Source organism: Erythrolamprus reginae, chromosome 5 (assembly GCF_031021105.1).
Source record: "Erythrolamprus reginae isolate rEryReg1 chromosome 5, rEryReg1.hap1, whole genome shotgun sequence".
Lineage (NCBI taxonomy): Eukaryota > Metazoa > Chordata > Lepidosauria > Squamata > Dipsadidae > Erythrolamprus > Erythrolamprus reginae.
In genome coordinates, this window is record NC_091954.1 from 59,545,088 (window position 1) to 59,564,248 (window position 19,161).

General features: G+C 40.0%; 1 protein-coding gene across 5 annotated transcripts in view; it reads right to left on the minus strand.

Annotated features, from left to right (window-relative positions):
• ADD3 (adducin 3) overlaps positions 1–6,134 on the minus strand; it is an 86,883-nt gene extending 80,749 nt beyond the window's left edge. The window contains exon 1 of one of the 5 annotated variants that reach the window (XM_070752728.1): positions 6,056–6,134. The gene's annotated coding sequence lies outside the window, so the exon portion shown is untranslated. The other 4 variants (XM_070752727.1, XM_070752730.1, XM_070752729.1 and 1 more) reach the window with 4 other exon arrangements.
• Positions 6,135–19,161: the final 13,027 nt, after the last annotated feature.

A 19,161-nucleotide genomic window follows, 5' to 3' on the forward strand; every position in this document is an offset into this window, starting at 1 on the left:
ACTGAAGATTTTTTTTAAAAAAAATCAAGATATTGACATTTGAATTTGTTACCCTGCTAACACGTAGTATACTTTTAAGTCTAAAGATGTTTCAAGTTTAAATTTTATATTTGAAAATATAGAATTTTCTAAAGTCTACCCAACAACCCATAAAGCAGAAAAATTTCAGACATTACATTACAAATAAGAGTCTCAGGATCATGAAAAATACACAAACCATGAAATATATGGTAACTTTAACTATTTTCAAAAGTTCAAAGATATACATTACAGAACCTGCTACTTATGCGTGCTCAGCTGCTTAACTGTTATTTTTTCTTATGCTGGTGAAGTAACAAATACTAGTGAAAAACCTGTCAGGAACAGAACAATCACAGAACGATTCATCCTTTGCCATTCCCTCCCAGTTCCCATCAAACAATAGTGGACACCTGCAGAGAAAAGATGAATGCCATATTTTGGCCAGCAGCCAATGTCATGGGGTTTGAACATCTGCAGGATTGCATCTGCAACGTAAATAAAAGAATCTGGATTCACCATAGCACAAAAATTGGCAGCTTGAAACTATAACAATCACAGATTCTTTTAAAAAGCATTTTAAAACAGCAGTTTAAGCTGTAAAAAATACTTATTTGAAGATGTGCTATTGCTGGCAAGATTCCATGTCATGATGGAAAACCCAAATGCATGATAGATATGAATGTTTTCTTTAGAAACAAGTTCTTCATACTATGACAGTAAATGTATTGTAACCCAGTATAGAGTATTTTAGGATACACTCACAGCTTCCAAGGGTTCCCAAAACTATCCTTAAGTGATGGAGTTCTATTAATATTTCCAACCACTAAAACATAGGCAAGACACTGTTATGAAGGAATCCAAAAAGTAAGGCATACAATGGAATTAAATGTAAGCTATGCACCTCTTATTTAACACCCTAAAATTATATTTAAATAAATGTTTTCAACTAGGTAGTCTTTATTTTTTAATTAAAAGCATGTTATCAAAATGTAGAACATAAAGACAATAAGGAATGTGATTTATAGGCCTTAGTTTCTGAAAAAGTTGGATTCTTTTTTTAAGCAAAGTTCAGGCTGTAAAACTATGTGTCTCAAGGTTAATTCATTTCTCTACAATAGAAAAAACAAAAAATGTAGTTCAATTTCACACACTTTTTCTGGACAAAACTTTACTTTCATCTATCTGTCTGGCTGTCTGCCTGCCTGCCTATCTCTCTCTTTCTCTCTCTCTTCCTCCCCCACTCTCTTTTAGGGAGATCTTTCTTTCAACCTACAGACATTTGACCTAGCCTAGGACAACTGTAATTTCTGAATTACTGTTTATATCCTGCTTGTTAAAATAGCGATAATGTATATCATGGTCCAAAAGACAGCATTTGCAAACAGAAAATTGTTTATCAGAATAAATCACAGTTAAGATGTATATTGTAAGTACAGCACATTAGTTTACTGCAGACAACTTATGACCTAAAACAACCAATAGAGGTCTAAAACAACCATTAGCCAAGTACAGGATGGACATTCTGTTATATATTTTCATGTTAATTGTAAACTAAGCAAAATTGCTTGACAATGTTTTTATAATATTTCAATATGATATAGTCATTGGATACTTTCTCATTATCATAATCAAGTTAATAATGATTAAGTTTTGATTCTGCCTAAGACTGCAGAAAAGTAGTATTTCAAATACTTCACAAGATGAAGTATATGAAAAGTATTGCATACGTCTGTAGCTTTAACTTGGATAACGTTTTATTAAATAACATAAAGAAAAGAAACTAAGGAGTTTTAGTTCTTTGAAACAGTGATTTTTAATTTGCAACAAAACATAGAAATCAACTTTATAAGTTTGGTATTCCAGAACTTTCTTTTGAGAGCAGGCCACGTAATTTCATTTTTGTATCAGTGTGCTTACAGTAAAAAAATGACAATGAAGTTTAGTTTATCTATCTTATCTTATCTCTTTATTTCCCCAATACTGAGAAATATCTTTTTAGGAGGCAAGAAGGAAATACTGTAAATGAAAACCAGGCACCCTTTCTTGAAAAAAACAAACATTAAATACAATCCTAAGAAGTGTTGGCATATATAAAAAGCTAAATATTTTTTGAAAAGTCACAAAAGACAGCCTTTTATGAAATTTTATCCAATGTAAGATGCTAGCAAATTTACAATACTGTACATGGTAAAAGGGAAATATATATTATTCAAACACTGAGATCTAGGAAAAGTCAATTGGGAAAATATTTATATAGCATGTTCACACTATTGTGTTCCAATACCGAATATTTAATTTATATTACCTACAAAAAACCTAGACATGCAATACAATTTGTAATCAGACGTACTGTAAAATGTATCAAGTTGCATTGATAGAGCTGTTGTACAGAATGCTATGTTTATGTGAATGCTCCATTAGATATAACAGGGCCTACTTTCAAGAAAAGAGGGGTGGAGGAAAGTGATTGGTACAAAAATGTGCTAGCTTCAATGGGCAATTAGTGGATCTGTCTTTGCTTTTCTAAAAAGGACTTCAGCACCTCAGCCATATATGTACAGAGGTATGTTGGGCAATTATATTCCATAGAAATAAGCATGAAGGTTACCTAGCATCTGCTCCGAGTCTCCGGAGAGGGGCGGCATACAAATCTAATAAATTATTAATTATTATTATTATTATTATTATTATTATCCTCTCTTCCATTACTTAACAGTACATTCCAGAAACAAAAGTGCAGGACAGAACCTAAAAGGATGTAAACAGTGCATTATGTACAGATAAGAAGTAAAGCATGAATTGTCACTGTATTCCAGTTTCTTGCGGTAGGGCAAAATAATATTAACAGGAAAGGTAGTAAAAAAATCCATCTCACAGGTAAACATGCCAGCACTGCGTTTTTAGTGCATATTGACCACAATAAATAATCCAATGCAATTTATAAGACACAACACTAATTTATATTTACACTGGCAGTCACTAAATGAAACATTGTAGCCCAGTTGCAAAATAAAGACTTTATGAAGGTGACTCTAAGTGTAATTAGCACATAAAGCCTAAATTACAGTGATCAAGGCAGCAGTAGAGCAATATCCCCAAATCTAAGTAGCAACCCGTCTTAAAAGCCCTGCATGCTCTTTCACATAATTACTGAATAGAAACGACCTAAAATTGAACTCTCCCAAGCCCTGCAAAACAGTATTAAGAATAACCATGAATCAGAAGATCCTCTGCTAGTCACACCATCTTAAAAACAGTGACAAACTTCAACCCAAGCGAAGGTTGACTTCATAGTTAAGCAAATGGCTCTCACTCTACCGATGCTTTATGAACTGCCCCCTTCGTCTCCCATCCTTTAAAAACACGAACTTGTATCAGTAAGAAATACTCACCCAGTCCCGCGTATATTCGACTCCTTCTGTCTGCAAATAAGCCTCCCAGCAGCTCCTGCTCTTTGCCATGGAAACTCCTGCATTCGTTTTAGCATACCCACATATTCCCGATTCTCTGCCTTTTGTATTATCTGCTATCCTTTCTCATCTCTTTCTCTTTTGGTCAAAGCCTTTCCGAGAATCTGTCCCACCCTTAAGCTACCTTTCCCTCCAAAAACCACAAACAAAACGCAGTGCAAAAATAAATAAAAAAGAACAACCAGCAACAGTACAGTCACGTTCAAACCCTCATTCGGGATTATTGGCGAGAACCACGGCAGCAGAACCCAAGCCAAACCAAACCAACCCCCGCCGCCTCCCCTACTCCGAAGGCCTCACCTACCTCTTTCCCTCGGCTGAAAGGGGTGCAGAGGCTGCTTCGTGTTTCCCTCTTGCTGCCTCTGGCGCTCTGGCTGGTTTGCCGGGGAGCAGAGCACCTCCTACGGAGGGAGGGCCGGGCCTGGTCAAAGCCACGAGGGGGCGGAGTGGGCCGTTCAGCGGCTGGCAGGAAGGGGCTCGCGGGCCAGGCTGACGAGCAGCGCCCCTTCCGCCCACACCGGTTCCCCGAGCTGGGGTCCTCGTTACAAACTCGGCTCTAATTCTTCAAGAAAAGAGATGGGGGCAGGCGGGGCAGGCTGAGATGGGAGGCGGCCCTCCGCGGAGATGAAAGATTTTGAGGGCTTCAAGTCATTCTCCCGCTCCGCAGCCGGAGGAGGGAATCGGCCTAAAGCGGGCAGCTTCTTATCTCCCCGCAGGCACGGACGACGCCTGAAGGCGGAGACTCCGAGACCAGCGAACCGGAGGGTGGTCCTCTTGGGGCGACGCCGGCCAGCAGAGCGTCTTGCTTTTTTCCCCGCCTCGTCCCTCATTCCCCCATTCCGCCAGGATGTGGAGCCCGCTTCCACGCCCTCTTTCGCCAGATATTCTCTAGCTACATCGATCAAGGGCGGGGAAAATACGTCCGCACATCTTTAAAGGCGGGGTGGCTGTCGCAGGTCAGGCATCTCTGCGCCGAACGTTAACCCTCCCAGAGGTGAAACGCGCGTTAAAAAAAAACAACACACAACGCCGTTATCGCTCGTTCAAGCTCACGTGGCCCTCGCGGTCCGTATTCTCCCTCCGCCGCTCCGATATCGACTAGAACAAAATGGCTAATGTAATGGCGGGTTTACACGTACAGTTTAGGTCTCATTTGGCATTGCACTGCCTACCGTGCACTCCCAAATTTGCCAACATGCATCTTGCCCCATTCTAGCAGGCGAGCACTATGCCTGCAAACACCCCCATTCCAAAGCAAGGGAACCCATAAACTGGGGGTATTTTTTTTCCTGTTTATTCCCGATAAATATCTTAAGAACGCTCAATATTCACGCAGCTCTCGGCGTCTGTTCGATTCCCTTTTTCTTTCCGCAGCCATGCCTCGGTGCCGTTTAGTTCAATACCTACCAATGCTTTTGCGTTCTTTTGATAGTAAACTATCCAAATGTGGATTTAAAACATTGTTCTATCAAGTACTATGCATAATCTTTGCCATCTCAATATCCATTAAGTAATCTAAACAAATGGGCTTCAAAAGGACAACTTCAATATGTGGCTTGAAACATCAATCAGTTTTGAGTTCATATTAACTTTTGTCCCTACTCTCAAAATCAAGCTTCCTTCATATTAGCCAATTCTCATATCTACAATCACCTGCTCCATCTATTTAAGCCACACCAAAGATGTTTACTCAAAAGTAAATTCTACTATAAGGTTTACTCCCATGTATTCAGGGCAAAGAACTGCAGCTGTTGAACATAATTATAATGTTATTCAGCAGTAACTTCTACAGTGTACACTAATAGTAATTTATGCTTACCAATGAAAATTATTTAAAAGTAAATACAGTATAGTTTTGTGACATAATTTTAAATTTGTATTTAAAGTTTGATTTTCTTAATATATCATAAGATTTTTTTCTCTTAATTTTTTTCAAGAAACCCATATCCAGGTTTTTCAGCATGTACATATACACTTAAAATGCTTTCCATTTCTTTCAAGCTGCCACTCACCTAATCAGGTACACCCACATCATGTTCAAATACAGTCTATTTATACATGTATTTTCCTTCTCCAGTATGTAAATATTTTTTATCATTCTAAGTTTTTTTTTCTGATGACAAAGGTGAAGCTTTAAAAAAAATATCTCCACAGTTGCAATCTCATCCCCTCAACTGTCACCTTAATATATCATCTTCATAAGGTTTTACATTCAGAACTAATGTTGCTGTTTTAGAATGTGGGGATTTGGCCAACTTCATTATGGCAGTAAGTCATCTGTTATTTGCTGTGATTGAGTCTCCCTGGAAAGGAAGAGGTTGCATACTTCTCTATCATTAAAAGGGAATACACAGTTATAATTACTTCCTTCTTGCATGAAAGTTTGCATTAATTAACTGTACAAAAGCACTCTAGAGGGCAGGGAAAGGGGAGGTGTCTCTTATCATCAGATAATTATCCAAGTCTGCAACCTTTACATAAAAGCATGCAGCAGATAATGATTCCTGACAAAATAATCCTGCTTTTTTTCATTCTCATTTTAGAAACTGATAGAAATTCCTTACCAGCTTTCCCAGATTTCCTGTATGGTGCCTTTTCCTTTTTGTAGGAGTGTTAAATCTCACAATGCTGCAGAGAGTGAAGAGAGAGAAGGAGGGAGGGAACAGACTGCAGCAGTTCTAAAGCCAAAGGACAGGAAAGTATTTTGCTTCCTAGAGGCTCGATATTGCCCCTATGTGCTGGAAGAAGCAAAAGGCATTTTTGCTAAAACTGATTGAGTCATTCCCACTGTTTCCTTCCACCTAGAGTCCAAAAAGGCTTATGAGAAGTACTATCCGGGCAGCAGAATGGTACAATAAAATTAAAATTAAAAAGAGAAAAATTTACTAGATTGTGAATCAAGGATATTGTATCTGATGCATGACTACTCAGACTTGAAGTTTCACTTCATTCAGGGAAAATTATTTCCTAATAATTTAGAACTCTACCAGAACTGTACCTCAAAATCTGTCCAAGTCTGCATGATTAATTGTTATCCTAATTCAGTGGTGGTGAACCTTTTAGGGACTGAGTGCCCAAACTGCAACCTAAAATCCACTTATTTATCACAAAGTGCTAACATGGCAATTTAACCCGAATAATGAGGTTTTGTGAGGAATTTCAATTTCTCTTTCACAAACTACTAAAACTCAAATCCTATGGCATCTCAGGATCCCTCCACAGCTGGATTTCTGCATTCCTGTCAAACAGGCAACAAGTGGTCAAAATAAGAAGCTCCATATCCACATCCATCCTTGTTAAAAGCGGCGTCCCCCCAAGGTAGCGTACTGGGACCTACGCTCTTCATTCTCTACATCAGTGACCTTTGCGATCTCATCACAAGCAACTGTGTTCTTTTTGCAGATGATGTAAAACTCTTCAACACCACTGAAAACACAACTACTCTACAAAAAGACCTAGACTCAGTTTCTGACTGGTCCAACACATGGCAACTCCAAATTTCTACCAGCAAATGCTCTGTTCTACACATCGGCAAAAAGAATAAGAACTTCAAATACAAACTGAATAAATAAATTATCACAGATAATCCCCACTCGGTCAAGGACCTTGGAATACTAATAACTAAATATCTAAGTGCCCAAGCCCACTGCAACAACATCGCCAAGAAGACCTCAAGAGTTGTTAATCTAATCCTACGTAGCTTCTGCTCTGGAAATCTCACACTACTTACCAGAGCTTACAAAACTTTTGCCAGATCCATCATAGAATACAGCTCATCTGTTTGAAACCCATACCACATTTCTGACATTAACACCCTCGAAAATGTCCAAAGATACTTAACCAGAAGAGCCATTCGCTCCTCTACCCGAAACAGAATTCCCTACGAAACTAGATTTACAATCCTGGGTCTTGAAAGCTTAGAACTACGACACCTTAAACATGATCTAAGTATTGCCCACAAGATCATATGCTGCAATGTCCTGCCTATCAAACACTACTTCAGCTTCAACCACAACAACACAAGAGCACACAACAGATTCAAGCTTAATATTAACCGCTCCAAACTTGACTGTAAAAAATACGACTTTAGTAATCGAGTTGTTGAAGCATGGAATTCATTACTGGACTCCGTAGTATCATCCCCTAACCCGCAAAACTTTACCCTTAGACTATCCATGGTTGAACTCTCCAGATTCCTAAGAGGTCAGTAAGGGGCGTACATAAGCGCAATAGAATGCATTCCGTCCCCTGTCCTATAGTCTCTCCTATATCTCTTATACTATATCTCTATAAGAAACATAGAAGACTGACGGCAGAAAAAGACCTCATGGTCCATCTAGTCTGCCCTTATACTATTTCCTGTGTTTTATCTTAGGATGGATATATGTTTATCCCAGGCATGTTTAAATTCAGTTACTGTGGATTTACCAACCACGTCTGCTGGAAGTTTGTTCCAAGGATCTACTACTCTTTCAGTGAAATAATATTTCCTCACGTTGCTTTTGATTTTCCCCCCAACTAACTTCAGATTGTGTCCCCTTGAATTCTTGTGTTCACTTTCCTATTAAAAACACTTCCCTCCTGAACCTTATTTAACCCTTTAACATATTTAAATGTTTCAATCATGTCCCCCCTTTTCCTTCTGTCCTCCAGACTATACAGATTGAGTTCATTAAGTCTTTCCTGATACATTTTATGCTTAAGACCATCCACCATTCTTGTAGCCCGTCTTTGGACCCGTTCAATTTTGTCAATATCTTTTTGTAGGTGAGGTCTCCAGAACTGAACACAGTATTCCAAATGTGGTCTCACCAGCGCTCTATATAAGGGGATCACAATCTCCCTCTTCCTGTTTGTTATACCTCTAGCTATGCAGCCAAGCATCCTACTTGCTTTTCCTACTGCCCGACCACACTGCTCACCCATTTTGAGACTGTCAGAAATCACTACCCCTAAATCCTTCTCTTCTGAAGTTTTTGCTAACACAGAACTGCCAATGCAATACTCAGATTGAGGATTCCTTTTCCACAAGTGCATTTATTTTACATTTGGAAACATTAAACTGCAGTTTCCATTGCTTTGACCATTTATCTAGTAAAGCTAAATCATTTACCATATTACAGACCCCTCCAGGAATATCAACCCTATGGCACACTTTAGAGTCATCGGCAAATAGGCAAACCTTCCCTACCAAACCTTCCCCTATGTCACTCACAAACATATTAAAAAGAATAGGACCCAGAACAGACCCTTGTGGCACACCGCTTGTAACCAGTCTCTGCTCAGAATACTCGCATTAACAATAACTCTCTGATGTCTATGCTTCAGCCAGCTTGAAATCCACGGAACTATCCAGGGATTAAGTCCAATCTTCACTAATTTATCTATCAGCTCTTTATGTGTAACCGTATCAAAGGCTTTGCTGAAGTCCAGATAGGCAATATCCACGGCACCACCTTGATCCAACACCTTTGTGACATAGTCAAAGAAATCAATGAGATTAGTCTGACATGATTTGCCTTCAGTAAAGCCATGCTGATTTGGGTCCAAAAAGTTATTGTTTTTTAGGTGCTGATAAGCTTCATTGTATATTATTATGTATTGGACAAAATAAATAACAATAAATAAAATAACTTGACTTCTCTCTGGTGGCACTGGATTTCTTTAACAGCACAACTCGAGAATGATGGGAGTATAGTGCAGTAGCCTCCGGAGGGCCATCACTTTCTTTCTTGAATGCCTTTTTTCAGATAAGCATTGTATGTAAAAATACAACATGCAGCACATTAAGGGCCTTTTAAGCACCAAATCTATTACATGAGTTGATTATTCTCAATCATCCATAGGTTCATGTTTTCCTAAAGGTGTTTTTATAGAGGGCAATTGGACTTTCTTGGTTTTGTTCCTTGAAATGTCTCACTTCTCATCTAAACTTTTGGGGATCACCGCATGATTTGCATATCTAGATTAATTTGTTTGACCAATATCCTACTGTAACTACACCAATTCTTAGGATAAAATCTAGCCTATGTGTTGTGTTTGGAATAAATGTTATTGCACTACTAAGCTTTTCAGAATGGATAGTTTCCAGCTTGGCTCTGATTGACTGGAAAACCTAGCATCCCCCTTCTCTTCCAATGGATGGGAAGAGGCTCTCTTCCTGCATAGCTGTTTCAACAAAGACTGCAGACTTGTTATATTATCCATATTTAAATAACCTTACAATTCAATGCTAACCTCTTACATTATCCAATAGATGTTCTTTCTCATTCTAGGTGAAGCATGTTCCCCCTTATTTTTTATTCCTTTTTCATAATACTTGAAATCTTTCCCTTCCTTTCATATTTTCAGTACCTTTAAAATTGCAATATAGGAGGATTGTTAGTTTGTTCCTATGAAGTTGAACTACCAGTTCTTTTTTAAATAAATTTTTAAATAACATTTCCATGGACCAAGAGAAGAAGGTTAGAACTAAAAGAACAGTTGTTCCATTGCTGAATTGTTTCTTGATAACAACCTAGTAACAATGCTACAATAAGGAGAGAAGGGAAGACAAGGGGTTCAATGTCAAAGTAGAATATATGAGAAGGGAATTTGAAGGGACATATACTGTATGTTGAGATATCTGAAAAAGCCAAGAAATACCAAGAAGAAAACAAGGAGGAAACAATTCCTAAATGAAAAAAGACCATTCCACACAGCAGCCAACCAGTAGATTCGTTTTGCCTGCAAATGGGAAAAGCCAGAAGGAGAGAAATGACCAAACAAGTCTCAGAATCAGTCTTGTCTAGTTGCCAACCCACTGCCACATAGATTAAAATTTCTGAAGTTGGCTCAAGAAGCAGAATTCAGTGTTCATTGGCTCTGTTTTTTGCAGTAGAGGCCTTTTAAAATATATCCTTAGATAATTCAATCAATCTTCTTGACCTTGGGTATAATGAAATATTATTTCTTTCTCCTTTATTGATTGTGTTCCCTTGCCAATTTTTGTATGCAGACCGTTTTCCAGTCCAGTATTGGAATACTATGTTTATTTCTGCTAGTGCAGTGTTTCCCAACCTTGACAACTTGAAGATATTTGGACTTCAACTCCCAGAATTCCCCAGCCAGTTGCAACTGGGGAATTCTGGGAGTTGAAGTCCAAATATCTTCAAGTTGCCAAGGTTGGGAAACACTGTGCTAGTGCACTGTCTATAAGACAATACTGAATTTGTAGACCAGGATATTGGTCTCTAACATTAGCGTTTTGCAACATCTTAACCCCCTCACCAAATGTCCAAAATTTTAGCAGTGATTATGAAAACGATCCATTGTCTTTCTCCATATTATTAATGTGTACATATAGACAAAATGAAATAAAAACAGGAAGAGGGCAAAAAGAATACTGCAGATCGTTTTTTTTCTGTTCAGAAACAGCTAGGTTAATGTGGAATAAAACCTGATGAAAATTTTCCTCCTTCCCTTACATATCTGACAGAAATGCTATGTTCTGGATCAGCCAGTAATATGAATGGAGCAGCATTTTTCTGCTGATGAGAGGAATGGTATATTGTTGGAAAAGGAAAGAAAGTAAAGTAACTCAGCTGAGACAAAAGGCAGACAGTGTTGTGATTCAGCCTGAGGCTCCTCAGGGACTGGCTGGATCTCTGCCGGATCCATGCCCAGAGGAGGAGGACAGTGAACAGGAGGGGGAGGACCAGGCAGACGGGGGAGAGGAACATCAGGAAGAGGAGGAAGGAGAGCAGCCTGAGACCCCCAGGGGGGCCTCTCCCTAGCTAGTAGCCTGGATTCATTGGATGAAGACGCACAGGCTATAATAGACATGAGGCAGCGACGAGCAGCTCAAAGACGGGGCCAATTAGAAACGTATTTCCATCCCTGAATTGGCAACAGCTGGGTTTGGGTGTGGTTCTCCTCAGCAGGGTTGAAAAGGCAGGCCCGCCCTTACAGTCTTGTGGAGAGTTATCAATTGGGAGTCCTGTGACCTTGCTTCGATCCTCGGTGTCTCTGATCTTGGCTTGTGGCCTAGAAGTCTGGAAGACTTGGGGAGGGGTGGGTTTTCTTATCTCGACCGTTGTTTTTGCCAGCAAGAATCCTGTTTTATTGTCTGGCCTTCGTGAAACCTCTGTGAAGCTTCATAGTGTTCCTGTCTGTAAGAACAGTTTTTGTTACCTGTGTTTGCTTTGAATTATATAAACTTCCTTTGCTTTTTACCAGTGTGTCTGACTACTCTTTTTGGTTGGTGTTGGCGTCTGGGGGGACCCAGACAACAGACAGAATTAAAACAGAATCCAAACCTTGCTGTAATTAAGCAATGTTTTGTGTTTATATACTGTGTAAAGGAAAGGCAGTTTGATATAATGGTTAAGCCACTAGAGAACTAGGGGTTCTAGTTATGCCTTGGCACAATCACAGCTGGATGACCTTGATCCAGTCTCTCTCTCTTAGCCTTAGGAAGGAGGCAATGGCAGAACACTTCTAAAATACTTTGCCAAGAAAACTGCAGGAATTTATCCAAGCAATCTCCAAGAATAGGACATGATTGAACAGAAGAGAAAATGTGTAAAGACAATCATTATGGTTTACAAACTTTAGTTCATTACAGATGGACAACAAATGATCCCAGAGTCATACACAGTCATATGCTCTTGAAATCTTTTTTTTCTGCTGTTCCTTTAGCAATTACCTTTTTTCTTAATAAAAAAAAATCCCATACTCAATAAATCCATTGCAGGCTGCCTGTTTGGCTTTAAAAATGACATATTGAGGGGCTTCTGGAAGGCTAGTAGGGTGGGACAACTTCATCTGGGAGGGATGATGTAACGTTGGGTAGTAAATTAATGTATATATTTAGTCAAATCCATTACATGTAGTTTGACATATAATAGTTAGAGCTGTCCATGGTTTAGTATGATGATTAACTCCAACCACAGTTGAATGAAGAAGGCTGGGAGATAATAGAAATCTTCATATTGTATATTGTATTTGTATTTATTAGATTTGTATGCCGCCCCTCTCCGAAGACTCGGGGCGGCTAACAACAATATAAAAAGACAATGTAAACAAATCTAATATTAAAACAGTCTAAAAACTCAAATTTAAAGAACCACTCATGCATACAAGCATACCATGTATAAATTCTATAAGCCTAGGGGGAAGGGAAATTTCAATTCCCCCATGTCTGATGACAGAGGTGGGTTTTAAATAGCTTACGAAAGGCAAGGAGAGTGGGGGCAACTCTGATATCTGGAGGGAGCTGGTTCCAGAGGGTCGGGGCCGCCACAGAGAAGGCTCTTCTCCTGGGTCCCGCCAAATGACATTGCTTAGTCGATGGGACCCAGAGAAGGCCAACTTTGTGGGACCTAACCGGTCGCTGGGATTCCTGCGGCAGAAGGCGGTCCCGGAGATATTCTGGTCCGATGCCATGAAGGGCTTTATAGGTCATAACCAACACTTTGAATTGTGACCGGAAATTGATCGGCAACCAATGCAGACTGTGGAGTGTTGGTGTAACATGGGCATATCCTAGCTGGTCATGTTTTAAGACAGCTATTGAACAATTATTTATATATGAAGGTGAGTTGTTATATTTTAAAGGATTTAGGAGTCTGGTCTATTGAGAAAAGGTGCAGTTTTCAAATTATGTACATTTATAAACTTTACTGGGGAAAAGCTGTCTTTTGTTTTGACAAAAGTGAAATACTGCAGTTTGTGGCTATTCTCTTGCCCCATTGGAGGAAACTCTTACCTCATTGTAAAGTGTTCTTTAGTTTCTGTTGGCCTTGTATTGGCAACAATACACTAATTGCCTTATTCTATGTTTTATAAACTCCCCGGTTTAGCCTTCCTTCATTCCCAGGTAATTTATGTGCTTTGCATCAAGTGCTAACCAGATCAGACTTTGTTTAGCCTTTTGAGAAAAAAAAATACCCACTGGAAATTTAAAGGAAATTTATTTATTTATTTATGTATTCGATTTTTATTCTGACCTTCTCCTTAGACTCAGGGCGGCTTACAACATGTTAGCAATAGCACTTTTCTAACAGAGCCAACCTATTGTCCCCACAATCTGGGTCCTCATGTTGGATTGAATTAATAAATTGTGAATTAGAGAACGATTCTGTATTTTTTATTCCACAGAAGAAGAACATATATGAAAAATTCTATCTCAGTTTAGTTCTTTATTTTCTTTTGCATGGACTGAGGCATAGTTCCCTCTAAGCTGAGCAGTGAGCAATCGCTCACTTAAAAATCATCATCAACTCAGAGTTTTCCAAACCTGCCCAGCAGCCGAGAGGGAAAGAGTGAGAGGGAAGGAGAGAGAGAGAAAGAGAGGAAGAGAGAGAAACAGATAGAAAAGAGAGAGGAAGGAAAAGAGAAAGAAAAAGAATGGGAGTAAGGAAGAGAGAAAGAAAATAAAAATCTAGTTCGAAACTAGCTCAACTATTTAAGTGGCATTTTGATATTGATAGAGTTGCACTGTTATAGACACACACCAAAATTAGAGGGAACACTGGACTGAGGAGTGAATTAATTGGATTATTCCAGTAGAGTGAAAATGATAGATATATGAAAGTGCCTTCACATTGTATTCCAGTTGCTGCAATGTAAAATATGTATTTTAACCACTTTAAGTAGTAGCTAAAGTAATGGAGAAGGACAATACTTGTAAGTAAAAACATACTGCTTCTCTACATTATCTTAACTACTGCTGCAGCTTATAAACATGATTAGAGCCATTCAAAAAGATTTTAAAAATATAAGAGTAGAGTTGGGGGAGAGGCCCTCTGGGAATAAAAGCACCGCGAGAGAGAAGGTGAAAGGCATGCTCTGGATTCCAGACTCCAAGCCTTCCCAGAGACAGGAAGCTCTCCTTGTTCTCATTCTTCCCAACCTCTTCCCTTCACACTTCTAGATCCTTCTCTCCCTCCCCCTCCTTCTGCCCTCACTTACATTTGCTTTCAGGATGGGAGGGAAAACCGAATAAAAATGGGAAGGAGGCAAGGACAGAAAATGGTCCATGGCTGCAAAACAGGAGAAGGACATTTCTTCAGCTGCTTTTTGTTCTGCCTGACTGGCTCAGCAATGTGTAATAGTCCAATGAAAAGAAATCAAACACACACGTGCTTTGCTAAGCAGCAAACTTGTATTAGATAAACAAAAATGGTTACTGAAAACAGTTCTTAGTGTCCGAAAACGATGATAGTTCAAGGCTTACTTCAGCCGCATACAAAAACACAGGGAAAAACAAACAAAGACAACCTGGAATGAACAAAGACGTTTCAGGAGTCCCTTTGAATCTTTGGAAGCGACCAGCAAGTCCCAGAGTTTTCACCTCCCACTTGTCTGACAAAGCTGGGTTGAAAACTCCAACAGCACAGAAACTTCGAAGCAGGAACCACAAAACAACACAGATAAACACCCACAGTTTGCCTTGGCCCCTGTTCCCTTTTTTCCCCTTTAACCCTCATTAAGGGAACCACACCCAGCCCAGGTGCTCCTATCATGACTTATAATACTTCTTAAAGCGATCCCTTCTTTGCAAAGCTCTTCGGTTACGTAAATCAATATATTGCTCTGCAGACGAACTGAGCGAGGGCAAACTGTCTGAGGGACTGCAGGTCAAATCCCCTGGGCTGTCTGCTGAATCCTCCTGGCTCTCTGCCACATCTTCCTGGCTGTCTGCCACATCTTCCTGGCTGTCAGCCAGGCTTTCACATTCACTTTGTGCCGCGTCTCTCCCATCTGTGGGAGCAACGGCTGGCCCAGGCCCAAAGACAACACTTTCCAGGATTGAAAAGTTGAGGGGACCCAAGCAGGGGTGTGTTCTAACCAGTGAAGGGCTACCAAAAGTTTTACTACCACACTGTGGGCGTGGCTTATTCACGACTCCCTGCATTTTCTTTCAACATCTTTCAGCGCGAATTGGGTGCTCTGGGTGGAACTCCAGTTTCGCTACCTCACTGCATTTCCCCTTGTCCAGGCAGTAGCCCACCCCTGGTTCTAACTTAGTTCACTACTGGTTTGCTTCCACAAGATGGCAACTGCATGCACAGTGCTGGAAACCCAGCTTCTGCACATGCTCAAAACAATTGGAAAAATCTGCACCAACCAATCCGTTTGGTGATGTCATTGTGATGTCACCAACATCTGGTGAACCAGTGTGAATCATGAGGAACCCACCCCTGATTATGCCTGTTGAACATTTGAGGTACAAAAAGCTAACTATTAAGCTTATTCTGAAAAAGAAAATGCCTTGCATATTCTCTGAGAATAGTCTTCTCTTTGTCTCTCTTCTTAATCTGGGAAAAGAAATGATAAAAAGAACAGCTTTATGGCAAGCTTGTGAATGGAGCATAGTGGCTTGGTATTTCCTTTGAGTTGTACTTTGTTATGTTCCTTTCCTTTAACATGTCTTGTGTATGCAAGATCTCTGCAGTGTACTCCATAGGAAAGTACAACAATCCCTGAAAAGGAATTACATTAGAAGGCTTTGCGTCTATCACTCGTAGATTAGTTCATTTATTTGGTGAAGTGGGTCCCAACCAAATATTAAGGTTTGGTTGGAGATATGAATCTAGCCTTTGAACTCTATTGTTGGTTAATAAAACAGGGTTATAAATAATTATTCAGAAATAAATCCCAAGATTTAGCATTAGGAAAATAGAAGACCTCTGCTTAAGATTTCATCAGGGGTAAGTGAAGGTGGTTTTTTTGTATAATGGAATATACAGATAGAAAGGCACAGGAGGAAATTGAACGGGGAGATGCTCTGTGTGAAATGTAATGACATCCTAGTACAGTGGTACCTCTACTTAAGAACTTAATTCTTTCCGTGACCAGGTTCTTAAGTAGAAACATTCTTAAGTAGAAGCAATTTTTCCCATGGGAATCAATGTAAAAGCAAATAATGTGTGCAAACCCATTAGGAAATAAATAAAAGCTTGGAATTTGGGTGGGAAGAAGAGGAGGAGGAAGAGGAGGAGGAGAGTGGCTGCTGAAGGAAGAAGGTGAGGTGAGGGGAATCAAAAAATCCAAAGCTTTAAGGCTTAAAAAAAAAAGAGGGACTCTGAAGTGGCGAGGAGGAGTACGCGCCTCCAATACACCCGGTGCAAGGTTGCCTCCCCTACATTGCCTCCCATGCACTGGCTGCTGCTGCTGCTGCTACCTGCTGCCTCTTCTTTCCCATGCTGAAGGGCTCCTCTCTCCTCTCGCTCACTCACTTTGTAGCCGGCACCTTTCCTGCACTGTGGTGACACCTCAGCTGCCCAGAGCGAAGGGAACTTTTCTTTTCTCTGGGCGCTGGCAGAGGTTTATTCCCTGTCCAAGTGCCCAGAGAAAGGAAAATGCTTTGCTCATTCTGGACTGCCAAAGCCTCCTTAAGTGCCACCAAAAGGCTCCTCTGGCAGCCCAGATGGCTGGGATTAAAAGGGGAATGGCAGGAAACTGGCTGGGCCTTCGTGCTGGTCTCAAATTTCCTGGGAAATTTTTTCGGGGTCGGGTTATTAAGTAGAAAATGGTTCTTAAGAAGAGGCAAAAAAATCTTGAACACCCGCTTCTTATCTAGAAAAGTTCTTAAGTAGAGGCGTTCTTAAGTACAGGTACCACAAACTTTCCTAAAAGCCTTTCATTTTAATTGAAAAGATAAAATATGGTTATGGTTCTTTTAAGCTCGTTGTACCCTGGAAAGTGTAATTCCTGCCACTACATCAGGCATTGCACATTTGTTGTACATGGTACTTACAACACAGCTGGATGTTCAATCTCAACCTTCCTGTCAATGGTAAGAAGGAACAGTGATACATGGAAGTAAAGAATCCCTGGCAAAATCTTTATTAAAATCCTTTTCATCTCTAAGACACAGCACAATTTATAAATTACAATTTCAGCTCAATAAGTCTACATTTAGATTTGTGTACGTAAGACTCTGGAAGAAGTAGAATGCTCTAGAAATTCCATGTGTTTTTGGCAGCTCAAAGTACTGGAGCAGCAGGATATACTTGTTTAGTGCAATTTCTTTCTGTGAACCTGCTATAAAACACCAACTCCTTCACTGTTGTACATTTTAAGAAATAAATCTTATCTGCCCACCCAGCCCTTGGGTAAAGCAGAGATCGGGGGCTAATTTATTCTGAGTGCTTTGCCTGTTCTATAAGAAATTTCATGACCATCTTTTATCTTAAATATTAATCAATTTTGGTAACATCTCAGTTAGTTTCACAGTGCCAAATGAAAAACATCTATCTTGATTCCCTCTGCTTATGTAAATACATTTGTGTTCCTTTACTACTATCCCTATATTAGTCTGATTGTACCACATGTTTGAAACACAATGGTTTGCTATCAGAATTCTCCAAATACCTACCATAACAACTATCATGAAGACAATAGTATAATAATATATTAAGAATAAATTACAAGATGATTATCTTGTAAGCTTAAGATTCCATCATCATCATCATTATTATTATTTATTGGATTTGTATGCTGCCCGTCTCCGCTAGACATGGCCAGACATATTTTTTCATCTTTTTAAAAAAGTCACATTAGGAATAAAATCCAGTAAGAGATTCTACTAAAAGAAAAGCCTTATATGTCAGAAAGACTGACAGGATTGGTTCCTAAAGTAAGGATATACTGTAACTGATAAGATGCCACAACAATAAAGTTCTGTTTCCCATTTCTACTTCCCTAGGTTCTGATCTGCCTCTTTCATCTGTATCCTAATTCCAATTCTCTGCACTGTCTCTCATAGGTGGGCTGCTATGGTGGAATGGTGATGGGCGCTCGCCCCCCTGGCTCTGAGTGCTAGCATGTCCACTCCACGCGTGATTTCTCTATCTGCCCAGGTGCAGTAGCAGAATTGTGCTGGATTCCGCTAGCACTCAGAGCCACGGGGGCGAGCACACGTCACCGTTCCACCTTAGCAGCCCACGAATTCAAGGTGAGAAGATTACGATTCTAAGTAACTCTGAGGTAAAGAAGTGGGGTATATGTGTGGAAAAAACAGTAACAGAATGAATTATCACTAGCCCAGCCGATCCTGTTCTAATGGGAGTGCATGGAAGAGTTCCAGAGGATCTTCTGACCAAAGTTTTCTAAAAACCAGTTACTGTATATAGATTAATACTTTGAACATGAAATTATTTTATAAGCCTTAAAATTGTTGGATGCATCATCCCCAAAGAATAAGTCTCCAACACTCCATGGCCTGCACTGGCTGCCGATTAGTTTCCGGTCACAAGTCAAAGTGTTGGTAATGACCTATAAAGCCCTACATGGCATCGGACCAGAATACCTACGGAACCGTCTTCTGCCACATGAATCCCAGCGACCGAATAGGTCCCACAGAGTTGGCCTCCTCCGGGTCCTGTCCACTAAACAATGTCAGCTGGCGGACCCCAGGGGGAAAGCCTTCTATGTGGCGGCCCCGGCCCTTTGGAATCAACTCCTCCCAGAGATTAGAACTGCCCCCACCCTCCTTGCCTTTCTTAAGTTGCTAAAGACCCACCTATGTCGCCAGGCATGGGTGAACTAAGATACCCCCAGGTATATATAGTTAACGCATGGAATGACTGTGTTGTATGGTTTTAATGTTGGGTTTTAGATGTTTTTAATATTAGCTTTGTTATATTGTATTATTCGTTGTGAGCCGCTCTGAGTCCACGGA